This window comes from Lissotriton vulgaris, unplaced genomic scaffold (genome assembly GCF_964263255.1).
Source record: "Lissotriton vulgaris unplaced genomic scaffold, aLisVul1.2 SCAFFOLD_372, whole genome shotgun sequence".
NCBI lineage: Eukaryota > Metazoa > Chordata > Amphibia > Caudata > Salamandridae > Lissotriton > Lissotriton vulgaris.
In genome coordinates, this window is record NW_028252847.1 from 238,432 (window position 1) to 252,936 (window position 14,505).

The following is a 14,505-nucleotide window of genomic DNA, read 5'->3' on the forward strand; positions in this document are numbered from 1 at the left end:
GGGATTGAGATTAAGTCCCAGATCAATAGCTCTAAAGTTGGCTTAACTATTGGTACCACTAAACAGCACATTACACCTATAACTCTTGAAGCCTCACAGTCATGTCACACTTAAATCACATTTGTAGCTCAGAACATATAATTCAACTTTTGCAATCTATAAATAATGTTAATTACATTTCTTTTCCTGGCCATCTTTTAGAACTCTCGCACCTCCCCAACACATTTCTTTCTTTCATATTTTGGCCGATATCTATTAATTACTTTTACTCCACCCTTCGTGTTTTTTCTCTCTGTATCACTCTTATTTCTTTTCTCTGACTCTTCTTGCTTTTTCTGCTCGCTCATCTTGTTTTCCCCTTCCTGCTGAAGTGACTACAAGAGCAGATTGGCTTCTATAGTCTCGTGGAATCCTTCATGTAGCCTTGATATCATAGCACAAGTCTCATCAACACACCGTTGATGAGAGAATGCAGCAACCCCTTGTAGCATTGTCATACAAGTAGACATGGGTGCTTGTGGGCACCCACATTTTTGGCAGTCGTGCTGAAGTCACACTAAAACCTGCCTAATTCTTCCAAACTGTGGGGAAGAACTAGAATTTCACACGTGACTTTGCTCAGACGTCTGCTGTGGGACAAATAGTAAATATAAGAAAAGGGGGAATGGAGAGGGAATGTGTCGACACGGACACACAGGGCGGATTCGTTCTCCCTGACAACAGTTTATAAACAAATAGTATCCACCCAGGTGGGAAAGGCGAAAGTGGGGACACAAGGTCCAGGATTAGGTGTGTTTCCTACAATTGTGGGAAGCACACAGTGTTCTTTAAATACCCCTCACACACCAAAAGAGCCCTTGGTGTCATGTTTCATCATAGGGGTCTTTGCGTCCCTCTACGGAACGCGGCGAGCTGCTAACCTATGATTACGCGGGTGCACTGATACTATGTGTGCTGCGTGAGGATTGTTAGTGGTAGGGTCAGATATGAATGGATATGTGAATATTAAAAAATGCCTGGCATGTGAGGGCTAGAGAGAGTTTTAATATACCTCCGTGCTAGTATTGTTAAAAAAGGTGTGCTGGAGGTTTTTGTAGTCAATGTACATAACCTACTTGGTGTGTCGACATGTTTTGAAGCATAAAGATTCTTCTTCAGGGCGGGGTGCACAGATCCCTACCTTACTCACATCAAACAGCATAGTACCGTTAGTACACAGACAATATTATGTATAGAATGTAGAAACTAGCCGAATGTGCCTACTGTGGTAACTGGCTTCTAACGAGTTTATGCCTTCAATAAGGACTTGCTAAAATGAGGCCAATGGCATCATGAGCCTACGAAAACGGAGGGGACTCAGTGCTGAATAGCACTTTCAGCAGTGGTACTACCTTCTACAACCGTCCGGTCCGCCATTGGCCTCATTTTAGCAAGTCCTCATTGAAGGCATAAACTTGTTTCTTTTCTTGGCCATCTTTTAGAACTCTCGCTCCTTCCCCAACAAATTATTTCTTTCGTATTTTGGCCGAAATCTATTAATTACTTTTCTCCACCCTTCGTGTGTTTTCTCTCTGTATCCCTCTTATTTCTCTTCTCTGGCCTCTTCTTGCTTTTTCTGCTCGCTCCTCTTGTACGCCCCTTCCTGCTGAAGTGACAACTAGAGCAGAATGACTTCAAAAGTTCTTGTAATCCTTCATGTAGGCTTCATGTCGTAGCACAATCCTCATCAACACACCGTTGAAGAGAGAGAGCAGCAACCCCTTGTAGCATTGTCATACGAGGAGCCTTGGGTGCTTGTAATCACTCACACATGTGGAAGTCGTACTGAAATCTCACTCAAACTTGGCTAATTCTTCCAAACTTTGGGGAAGAACTAGAACTTCACACATGACTTTGCTCAGACATCTGCTATGTACCTAATAGTGCCTGACTAATCTGCACAGAGCAGACCCTCTTTCAGCTCGTGAGCCTAAAGATTTCTGTACGGAGAGGAGAGGCCAAGAAGAGTGACTGACAGCCCCGCCAACATCTGCTAACATGGACGCCCTGCAAAAAGACACATAGTAGACGCGCCTCATACACATACACATACACACACACACACACCCTGCAAAGACAACTCTACCTTGATCACATGTACACACATTCAACCTGCAGAGGTACATCAAAAACACAGACACATACGTTCCACTGCTAGAAAGGCCTCCTACCTGGCAGACCCAAGGTCAGTGCGCACACACACAACCTCTGCAGCAGATAATGCTATAAGCCAAACTATGCAGCTGGAAACTATTGCAGTGACTGAGGTTTTACCAAGACTGAGATATGAAAAAAGGGGCAAAGGAGCACGGGGCAGCAGGGAAACCTTGACGTTAAATTGCCTGGGAGACATGCTTCTGACACAGGGGTAGAGGTGGGCAAGACAACAAACTAACCGCAAGAGCCGAGCAAAGAGTGTGCACAGTTTTCTCATAGTGCAGTAAGATGCACTGCAGCGTGTACCGACTCCTCACAGTCCAGTAAGATGCAGTGCAGTGGTACAGATTCTTCACAGTGCAGTATGATGCAGTGCAGATGCAGTGCAGTGAGGGTGAGCACAGACTCCTCAGAGTGCAGTAAGATGCACTGCTGCATGTATAGATTGTTCACGGTGCAGTAAGATGCAGTGCAGTGTGCACAGATTTCTCAAAGTGCAGTAAAATGCAGTGCAGTGAAGACTATGGAGAGTCCCCTATCGGACCTTCATTCCTTGGGAATCCATCTAGAGAAACATACAGAAAAACCAATAGTCATGACAGTTGCATATGATAATGAAATGACTCAGTGATTGTTACACACTGTTGTAACTTAGGACATGCCTTCATGTTGCAGTTGAAATAATTTCCTAATAAGTTTTACTTCCTCCTGTCCCTGTCGGATCCCCACTGTGTTATTTAAATGGTATTTTTATCTTGTACTTTGAATGTCAGGTGAATGAGTGGTATGGTATGGAGTGAGTATGTTGTGATATTGTAGGAGTGTGCTGGGGTATGTTAGTTACATAGAATTGATGTGTATTAGAGTCCAATGTTGTATATCTATGTCAAAAATAATTGTGTGACTTATGTATTTAGCTCGAATTGCTGTGTGATATTTGAAAAATAAAAATAACAAATATGTATAAAATAATAAAAAATAATGTTTGTTTAATCCACATTGTCATACCTATATGATTTCACTATAGATAGGACAAAACTGTCTTTCTGTGTGGGAGATTTGTAAGCCATGGGCTACTTTTGAAAGAAATATAGGTCGGATAGAGGACTCTCCATAGTATTTTCCTGTTTTCTCCCGCTCCCTCTTGGACCTGAAATTAATATTAGGGGGTACCTTCTTTATCTTTATTGAAAATGCAGTGAACATAGTTTTCTCACAGTGCAGTGCACAAATCCCCTCTTTTACACAAATGATGACCACAAACACCCACAGGGCCGGACGGAAAGATCCCCAGGGGCCCCCAGATAGAAGAGCCTGGCTCCTGAAGGAGATTTCCTCCAGGATTATTCAGTCCATTTCTACAAACACAGCACAAGAAGCTGACAATTTCCTACCTGAGCAGAAACATGTGCAGACATTTCCAGGCTCTCTCCTCCTCCTATGGCTGGTGTGGGGCAGGTCCAGATTTGGGGTCTGGGAGAGGTGGTGGGGAAGCTGTGAGGGTCTGAAGATGAAGATAACTGCACAGACAGACTAGGCGTCCTTCCTCCTCTGCAGCAGGCTGGACACAGCTTCCGTTGCTGGTGCTGTCTCTGCCACCGCTGACCTGGAACACGAAGCCCTTTTCCCTTTCATACAATGTGCTCAGTGGAATTCATCAGCAGGCGAGGTGCTCCCTCTGCTGGGCACTTAAAGGACCTTCCCTTCCAGTTTCCAGGAGTGAATGCACACAAACAACCTTTTTGTGGCAGGAATGCCTGGGTTTTTAGATGTCACAGACATGAAAAGTATTTGCAGCTTCACTTCACATGAGCATCTTCAGAATACTGATACTGATGGCTATAGAGTATTTATAGAAAGTTGTCAACTGGAAGTGAGTTTATATTTTATAAAATATATGAGAATATGTCTAAGTAGTGCAATTAAACTGGGCAGATTTTTTATTTTTTTATTTTTTGAAACGCTTTATGTATTGGGTTTTTCAAATGCACATCATGGTACATAGCAAAGTAAATAGAGAAAAATACCCACAGTTTTATCCACCAGTTCATATACAGTTTGGCATAAGTCATATGTCAAAGCGAAAATTAAAAGAACAGATTGTTTTCAATCTTCCTGCATTTTAGGGTTGTTCCTTCCTATGTAATACAATTTTATATCCTCGAACAACACTGAATTTAAGTCCAAATTAGGCAGAGCTGCCAGGGTTCCAGATTGCTATATGTGACATTTTCATATTTTCAGGGTAATTATGAGTGACATTTCAATGACTAGGAGTGACACTAGCTCCGACCATCACCGGCGTGGCCCAAGATACTTCTATCTATCAATCAGGGCAGTTTAAAGTGCGCTACCCACCCGTGAGGGTCTCAAGGCGCCTCGGGGAATGGGGGGAGAGCTGCTCCAGTCAGTCAAAGAGCCAGGTCTTGAGGGTCTTCCTGAAGATGTGCAGGGTGGAGGCGCGTCTAATGTTGATCATCAAGCTCGTTCCAAGTTTGGCCGCGATGTAAGAGAAAGTTTTCCCCCCGTTCTTGCTTTGCGGATGCGCGAGGGTTCGGTGAGGGCAAGATTGGCGGATCGGAGGTTCTTCTTGGGTACGTGGAAGGAGATTCTGTCATTGAGATATCAGGGTCCACTGTTGTGAAGGCATTTGTAGGCGTGGGTGAGTATCTTGAAAGTTAATCTCTTCTCGGCGGGGAGCCAGTGAAGGTTACGCAGGTGATGAGTGATGTGTTTGTGTCGAGGGATGCCAAAGACGAGTCTGACTGTGGTGTTCTGTATGGTCTGGACTTTGAGGAGTAGAGACTTGTTGATTCCGGTGTAGAGGGCATTTCCGTAGTCTAGTCTGCTGGTTATGAGTGCGTGGGTGACGATCTTCCTTGATTAGGGGGGCATCCATTCGAAGGTCTTTCGGTGGATGCAGAGGGTGTTGAAGCAGGTGGAGGCGACGGAATTGACCCGACAGGTCAAGGAGAGGGAGGTGTCGAGTACGATACAAAGGTTTTGGGCATGGTCTATGGAGGTGGGTGACAACACTAGGTGTTGTCCCATGCAGAGGAGGAGGGGACGAGGACCTCTGTCTTCTCTGAGTTGAGCTTCAGGCAGCTGCTGCTCATCCAGGATGCAACATCCTTTATTCCTTCCTGGAAGTTGAGTCTGACGGTGATTCAGTCCTTGATGAGGGAGAGGATGAGCTGGGTGTCATCTGATGATGGCAGCGAGCGGAGCCATGTAGATGTTGAAGAGCGTGGGGCTAAGCAACGATCCTTGGGGTATGTCACAGTTGATTTCCATGTGTTCGGAGAGGAAGGGTGGAAGTCTGATTCTTTGGGTTCTGCCTGTGAGGAAGGAGCGGAGCCAGTTGAGGGTTGTTCCCTGTATGCCGGCTTTTCAGAGTCTGTCGGTGAGTGTGCGGGGGGAGACAGTGCTGATGGCTGCAGAGGTCGAGTAGGATCAGGGCTGCGGTGTTTCCTTTGTTGAGGAGTGTGCAGATGTCTTCTGTGGCCGCGAGTAGAGGGGTCTCAGTGCTGTGGTTGATGCAGAATCCCGATTGGGAGGGGTATAGAATTGAGTTTTCTTCAATGAATTTCGTTAGTTGGAAGTTGACGGTCTTCTCTGTGACTTTTGCTGTGAAGGGGAGGAGGTAGATGGGTCGTAGTTCTTGAGGTCGGTGGGATGTGCTGAGTGCTTCTTGAGTAGGGGTCTAATTTCTATGCGTTTCCAGTCATCTGAAAAGAAGCCAGTGGCGTTAATTGTGCGTCATAGTTCCGGAGCAATGGCGGTTCTGTGGAAAATGTGCGGGTGGCAGGGTTCGTGGTGGCTCCTGAGAAGAAGCTTTCATGGTCGATGGGGTGTCTTCTGTGGTGACTGGGGTCCAGGAGGAGATGATAGTCTGGCTGGCGTTGCTGGAGGGGGGAATGGTTTCGGAGTAGGGTGTCTGGTCACTGAAGTTGTCGTAGAGGCCCATGATTTTCTGATGGAAGTAAGAGCCAAGCTTGTTGCAGAGGTCCTGGGAGGGGGTGATGTCCATGGTTTCGCTGGTGGGTTTGGTGAATTCCTGGGTGATGCTGAAGAGTTACTTGGAGCTGCTGGAGTTGGCGAGGATCTTTTTCTGGATGAAGGTCCTATTGGTGGATCTGATGTGTTGGTGGTATTCTATCATGGTGTTTTTATAGGTGGTGCGGTGCTCCGAGGATTTGCTGTATCTCCAGTTCTTCTTGAGACGTCAGCAGGTGCGCCTGGATTCATTGAGTTCGGCGATGAACCATGTAGCTATTCAGGGGTGTAGTTTGTCGGGGTTACATGGGATGCAAGCTCGTCTGTGCAGTTGGAGATCCATCTGTGGAGTTCTTTGGCTGTGAGGTTGGCATCTGTTGAGGTGGCATGGGCATCACGTTTGAGGGTGGAGTTAAGCTGCTCCTCAGCAATTTTGCTTCAGGTTCATCATAGAGGGTGGGGTGCAGGTTTGGACGCAGTGGGTTTGTTGACGTAGAAGTGTACACAGTGGTGGTCTGTACATGGGGGTTGCGTGGTGTGGCTGAAGTGGATGCTGTTACCTCCTACAAAGATGGGGTCAAGGATGGGGCCTGCCTTGTTGGTGGGGGTGGTGACGAGTTTCAGTCCGAGGTTGTCGAGGTTGTCCAGGAGGGTGGCCAAGTTTGGGTCGCTGATGTTGTCAAGGTGGAAGTTGAGGTCTCCGATGAGTATGGAGTCCGTGGAGGCGATGATGTGGGGTGCAATGGTGGTGGTGAATACAGTTCGAGGTCCAGTAGGTCTGTAGGCAAGGGTGCTTCTTAGGGTTGTTCTGGAGCTGGTCTGGATCTGAAAATGGAGGTGTTAGGTGGTGAGCGGGCTGTCGTTCGAGCTCAAGGTCGTGAGTCAGAGGGAGCTCTTGTTTATGACAGCAAGTCCTCCTACTGGGTGGTTGGGGTGGGCATTCCTCTGGATCTTTAATCCACTGTTCTGTGAAGAAGGTGATGTCTGATGAAAGGGTGTGGATGAGGTCCCAGATCTCTATTGCGTGTCTGTGCATGGAGCGCATGTTGAAGAGGATGCACCTCAGGACTTTGATTGTATTGGCGTCTGACGTAGGGGCGGTGACCATAGAGGTGCGGATGGAGGAGAAGGTCTGGCCGCAGTGACATGAGAACTGCCCGTGGATGGCGTTTGACGTGGACAGCTGGCAGTTGTTGTTCCTTCCGGGGTTGAGTGAAAGGACGGCAGCTCTGTTGTAGTGGTGGGAGGCCAGAGATCCAGGGTCCCTGGTGCTGGTCACGGACGAGAGCACTATAACAAGACACCAGGGCACAGTAATAACAGATACAGACAAGGACAGCACAAAAATAGACACAAGCAGAGAGGCAGACAGAGGCCTTTAACACCTACTGGCAGAGGTGTTGTGGGGTCAGCGGTGGCGGCACAACAGTGGACCTGCTGAGGGAGAGAGCGGGTCCCTGGCCAGGAGGTCAGGGGTCTTGCTTCTGATACAGATAGATAAAAAGTGAGCATTTGGACGTAGCATCTCCTGAGACCAGTTATGAGTAGCCCAGTAGCTGGTCGCATTTCTCCTCAGTGAATTGTTTGCTCTATGTTTCTTCCCATGTCCATCGCTTAAACAGAATTCCAAGTTATTGTAAACCCCACACAACCCCACTGAGCATATGTGCCGGTGTGGTGTCTGTGCTTTCTGGGTTACGAACAGTTCAGCGAAGGGGTCAGGAATGCAGCGGTAATTCAAACCCTATTTTGTACTTTAGCATAGCACTCAGTAGTACAGTGCTAAGAAAATACACTATATATGTTTAAAAGTGTTTATTTCAACTGTCTAATCCTTTTGCTTAGTACATGAGTAATAACCACACAGAATATAATTGGAACAGCGCCATGTATGTTACTAGCAGCAATAATATGAACATTTGTAACAAGAGTGGGATGTTCCTAGGAGCTTAGCAACTGGAAGACTACTTCGATGAGCTACACTTTGAGAGTTTGGAGTAGCTAACTTGCCTCTAGAGTTTCTTGTGACTCAGCACGCTGCATACCTGCTGACATTGGGCAAGCTGTGACTATCAGACTTAAGTTAAGAAAGAGTATTCCCTTGGAAGGAAAACACACATCAGCTGGACTTAGCACTGCTCCTCTCTGATGAGCTCTCAACATAGAAACGGATGCTGCAGACATCTGGCAGGAGCTCTTGTGATACACTGGGGTGAAGACCACTCTAATTCAGTGGTCAATTCATGAGATACATAGTGTTAATCACTGACTTTTACTCTACATTGGAGGACGTCCCATGAATCCAAGACATAATGTTATGAACCATCATGATGAAAATATGTCAAACAAGACTACATGTATATTTTTCACATTTACTGTCAGACCTTGAAAGGCGGATATCATGGGGCTGGTAGCAGACTTGTGTCGCCTTGTGTGGTAGCAAAGTTTTTGTTTGGATAAATTGACACATTCACGAGTTCTCTGAAAGATAATGACATGCTGCATATAGGCCAAAGACAGACCGGCTAACGTGATGGAAGTTTACAACAGTTCTGTGTCTAGTTATCTATTTGGAAAAAGAATATTGTCTGTGATAACCATATAATCATGTAAACAATGTTTGGGTAATATACGGATTTGTATTTTTGTGATTGAAGATTTTTCTAATCAAATATATGTGCTTTCAGAACGCAATCGATTACATTTTCTCTGAAAATTGGACCTTACATTGTGAAAAATGTAAATAAAATAAAATATACTCTTCAAAAATACTTTAGAACTTTTTTTAAGGCTCTAAAAGTAGATGTAATACTGTTTGAAACAAGGCAGTAGAGTTATACTGGCTGGGTTTGTTGCATTACATGCAGGTCACTTCCTCTCCCAGTCGGTTTCTTTCATTTCCCAAAATTGACAGTTTTAAGATTTAAATGTTAAAGACACAATACATTAGAGTAGCGGTTCTTCACCTTTTCAATTCTGAGGCACCCCACTGAATCATTACTGCAATCCTGTCATTATTGGAAGCCAGGGGCCCTCCGCATAAGCAATTTATTACACTTGGACTTACAAATAATACTCAAAAATATAGACACAAGAAAACATGAAACAAATTCTCAATTATTGAAATCTTTTGTTTAATTCACATTAATATATTGATAAAAGGTTCACAATTTTCAGTTTTAGTTCTTCATTCGAACATAGATTATTACTTTTTATTTATTAATTTAAATATAATTACATTTTGTAAAACTTTTGCAGACCACCATGAAGGCCTTGCACACCCCCAGGGGTCCTCAGACCTCAGGTTAAGAACCACTGCATCAAAGAGCTAATTAGGGAGGGCCAATACATATAAAGGAGGGTCAAACCACTATCCACAAATTAAAGATAGTCACCGAAGTGTATTTAATTAAGTTAGGAAGTTACTTCGTTGACACTGGTAAAATTTGGATTTTCTCGCAAGACTGGAGACTACCATTGTGCCATTTAAAAGCTGCTTTATAGCAGAAAAAGCATGAATAATTGGTTTGCAATTGAAAGTTTTGAAAGTGGAAAATGAAACCAATTAGGAGCTCTCAGAATGTTCTGTTATTGAAAACGTATAGGAAGCCATGCCAGGCCCCATGAAACAGGTTCTATCAATTCCAGATTGTTTCATGGATCATGTAACCCATCTGGAAAGAGTAGCAAAGGATACAGGAGAATGACATTTCGTAAAGTGAATATCGATTTGAGAATAACGCATTTTGGGACCAGATGTTCAAGCTTCCTATTCTTTCAGACAGCTAGCTACACAGAGATTTGGTTGCTCTGGAAAGGCAAGATAATCCACAGGTGTTAAAAATGTTTTGTACTGCTGGAATTTGAGAACAGAATTCCAGGAGAACACTGCCTAGCAGAAACATCCAAAGGATTGCTGTCTGAATCGCAAAAGCATGTAAATTAGACTTGATAGATCTATCACAGAGAGATAGGGATTCTCAGGCCAGGCATTTAACACAATAAAGACTACGTTACCACATCATAACATCTGATATTTCAGTAAAAGAGGTATGCTTAGCCTTAATCCATTTTAAATAGTCAAATTAATGGATGCTCCCATCAATAAAGTGTGGTGTCCACAATGATCGATCTAAGTGTGTTCACCATTCTGTAAGACTTAGAATGAGAAGCTAGGTAGCTAAAGATATTTGCCATAATAGAGACAGAGCCACAGCATTTAACTAAGTGTGTCAATTTGACTAATTGTGACTAGGCTTTTTTTTTTTTTAACAGAGTTTTATATAGTGCGAACTTGACCCGAATTGTGCATCAGAGCGCTTTACACAGCACCAGTTACATTACATGAGGACACACATTCATTTTTGTTAGGCACAGGGAGATTAAGCGATTTGCCCACAATCACACGATGTTCAGCGTCATTGCTGAGACTCGAACCCAGTTCCCCAGATTCAAGGTCGACCGCCCTAGCCGTTAGACCAACTCCTCTACTGGTGATCTGTAACATTTTAATAAAAACACATCATTAGTGAATCCTCAAACCCTTCTTTCTGCAGCTTCTGTGTCTCATAATCTGATTCAACAGCACAGCCTCGGAGGGTGGCACACTGCTTTTACACAACATTTGATTCAACAGCACAGCCTTGGAGAATGTCACACTGGTTTTACACAACACCTGACACAATGTTACAAACTTCCAACCAAGGTCTCTAAGGAAGAATCTCCACTTTCAACAGTTTTACAAATTTGGAGAAACTGGTTAAATAAAACTCTTTAATGAAACAATAGGAATCCTTGAAGGATAAATTAGTGGAAGAGGTTATGCTAGAAGGACTAAAGCAGGCGAAGAAGAGGCCAAGAATCATAAAGACAACCTCCTGATCCCTAATGCATGAGTAAGAGAAGAAAGCATGGCCGTGGTTCTCATGTATAATCCATCAGCAAATTGTATCAAACGGATTATAAAAATAAATAGGAGAATTTTGGAGGTTGGTGAGAAGAATCTATCACTGTTCCCTTCTGTTAAAACACAGGTCAGAACCTCTGGAACGCTCACAACAATGACCAACATACCTGGGGCCGTTGGTGTACGTGCATCAGACCGTCCAGTGTACTTATTGTAGTCATTCTGACCTACTTGCTTCTCTTCAGGAACATTATGTAAAGACTGGCTCTCTCAAACTGAAAAATACTAGGAAAAAACCTAGAGTTCCTTGTAGAAAGCTCTCTGTGTATCAAGTACATTATTTATTGGTTTTACAAAAAGCAAACTCTCACTTTAGGAGTAAAACAAAAAAGTCTGTTGGGCAACTGTGTGAAAAATGGCAGCAACGAAGCAAACTTTAAGTGGTTTTAGAGGAGCTCCTGTTGCTCCTCTGAAGACATAGGGATACCCAGGTTGGTGGAGATCGCTAAATATGGTAAACGGTAGTCTAACGGGGTAGTGAAAGTTGTTACGCCTGATCCTCTGGCAGATCGTGGACCACCTGTCAAACTATAAATGAGCGGGATGGTCTTCAAATGTAACTTAAAATAGAAAAATCACTAAAGAAAGATGGGCTGGGTTCAGGCCACTCTATCAAAAATGCAACAAAGCGTTATACCAGCCATACCAATGGTCCACCCATCAGCCCGGTTTAGAGATCGACGGTTTGTCAGCCTTTCATCGCAAATCCCATTGGGTCCATCGATGGAAAACTTAATCCGAAAAAGAAAGGGCTCTTGAAGAAAACCTATCAGACATTATTAGATAAAGCAGCGCTATATAAGAACCTTAGAAAAAAAGACAATATTATATTTGACAAATTCATATTTAAATCCCTTGTAATGCAGACTGCTTTCAAGTACTCGACATTCTGTGGTATTTTTATGGATTATTAACAAGAGTAGTGCCAGGATACAGACATATTTTTAGGTTTCCTAAACAAATCGGGTATGAATTGGGTAAAAACGACAGAATTATGTTTCCAAAACAGGAGTGAAGCCCAGATCTCAGTATTACTGGCAGCACTTCTCTCTTCATTAACACAGGAGAGGCAGTACTATCTCAAGCAAAAAACCAACTCACACATCTGAGAGAAGGCATACTGGTGAGAATAGTCCCCAATGATTCCACCTGCGCCAGACTTCCTGCTGAAAACAGCCATGCTCTTTAGATTTGACCACTCTATTGCCAAATAAACTAGGCTCCTTGCTGACATCACAAATTATCTTTATAGTTTAGGGAATAAATCACATTTAAGATCTCCTGTACAATCAGCAGTCAAATACCATGAATTCAAATACATTTGTTATTTTATTACCTATCTAAAATCATACATTTCGTATTAATATGTAAAATCTAGTCATCATTGTGTACATTTCATAGCCTTGTGATTGTTCTTGCTGTATCATAATTTAGTTCATACTAATGTTAAAGTAAATTGAGTTTGATCCTGGTACACACCTATGTAGTGTGGTTGTTAAAGGGATTCAAAACAAACATTGCTGCCATCACCCATCACAGCAGGCCACGCCCACTATCGGGAGGCCACGCCCCCGCTACGTCCATTGCCGGCATCGCCCCACGCCTATAAAACATGTGCATCCCCAGGACGCGCAGCGGAAGAGCGCTGCGGGTGCGCCGTTTGCGCGCCTAAGTCAAGCCCGTCTGCGCCCGTCCGCGCCGGGCCCAGGGCCATGCCCCCTGACCAAATACATGTAGATAGCAGAAGACAGATCTACTCCAGCCAGGAGATTCTAGCATTAAGACCCCGTGCCACATGCAACTCGATGGATCCACATAAGGAAGGTAAGACATGTCTAACCTGCTCACGAACATTTGCCTTTTCACAGATTAGAGATCTTAGTACGGCCTACCACCAACCTAAAATAACAACTTACAGAAAATCATCTATTAAAGCTGGTCTCATAAATATTAGATCTATGGTCAAGCATAATGTTCAGACAGCTGAGCTAATCGAAAGCCAAAATTTGGATCTTCTGTTCGTAACCGAAACATGGGCAGATGAAGCTTCTGACGCAGATCTGACCCTAGCAATCCCAGAGGGCTTCTCCATCTACAGAGCAGACAGAAAAATAAAACGCGGAGGAGGATTAGCAATCATAGCGAAGGAGGGACTTCAGATTAAAAGCTCAGAAAAAGGAAGTAACCCAGATTGTGAAACGCTAACCTTTCAAATACAAATCACCAATAACTATACTTTTAGTGGTCTACTAATTTATAGACCACCAAATGGCAAAACACCTCTAATTGAGATATTAAGCCCATTTCTAGAATCCAGTGTGACGTATTGTGACTATACAATTCTAGGAGATTTTAATATACACCTAGAAAAAACATCGGACCCCAAGGTAAAGTCATTTAAAGACGAAATGGCAAACTTTGATTTAGAGCAGAAAGTATATACAGATACGCATTGCGCCAGCCACACTCTGGATGGAATTTTCACATCATGTCGGAAGTTAAATATATATGATACGCTCTTGATCCCGTGGTCAGACCATCAGATGGTCTCCTTCTTCTTAGAAAATATGCAAGATACAGGAAGACCGGTCAAAGCTAAAAAAAACATATATCATGATTGCTCCAAAATCCAGCCCCAGATATTCATAGATACTCTATGTTCTTCGTACCCAACTTTAGATGCAGACAGCAATAAAGCCTGTAAACAAAATAATACATGGCTAGAGAACGCAGTCCAACTTACAGTCCCACAGAAGAAAATTACTCTCAAAAGAAAGACCCCATGGTTCTCAGAAGCTCTGAAGAACAAAAAACAAGAATGTAGAAGAGCAGAAAAGAAATGGAGAGCTAACTATGAGGTACAGCATAGATTAGAATATAAAACAATACTTGCTAGCTATAAAAAATTAATAACATCAGAGAAAAGCAAATACTTCGTCCAAAAAATTAATGAATCAAAAAACTCCAGTAAAACCCTCTTTTCCACGGTTAGAAAACTTTCGAAAATTGAAAATAACATCCCAGAAGAATGTCATCAGAATTTTGTAATATTCTGGGTGAATTCTTCGTAAAAAGGTTTCATCAGTCTACGAATGTTTTAAAAATTACAAAATAGACAAAACTAATCAGACAGATCAAACCACTGCTCAAACAATAAATTCAGAGGAACAATTAGTCCAACCTACAATGTTCCAATTTACCATTCCAACAATAGACCAAATTCAGAAAGAATTACTTAACATTAACTCAGGCAGCCCAACAGATCCATGTCCGCCCAAAATAATGCAAATCTGCTCAGAACACATGAGCATTATACTAGCAAGATTATTTGGTCAAATAATCGATAC

At 43.2% G+C, this 14,505-nt stretch overlaps 1 protein-coding gene across 1 annotated transcript in view; it reads right to left on the reverse strand.

Moving 5' to 3' along the window:
* The window catches only part of LOC147661238 (uncharacterized), a 163,574-nt gene extending 159,861 nt beyond the window's left edge, over window positions 1–3,713 (reverse strand). Inside the window, exon 1 of the mRNA XM_086951203.1 lies at window positions 3,591–3,713. The gene's annotated coding sequence lies outside the window, so the exon portion shown is untranslated. The remainder of the gene's footprint in view (window positions 1–3,590) is intronic.
* Between the last annotated feature and the right edge of the window lie 10,792 nt (window positions 3,714–14,505).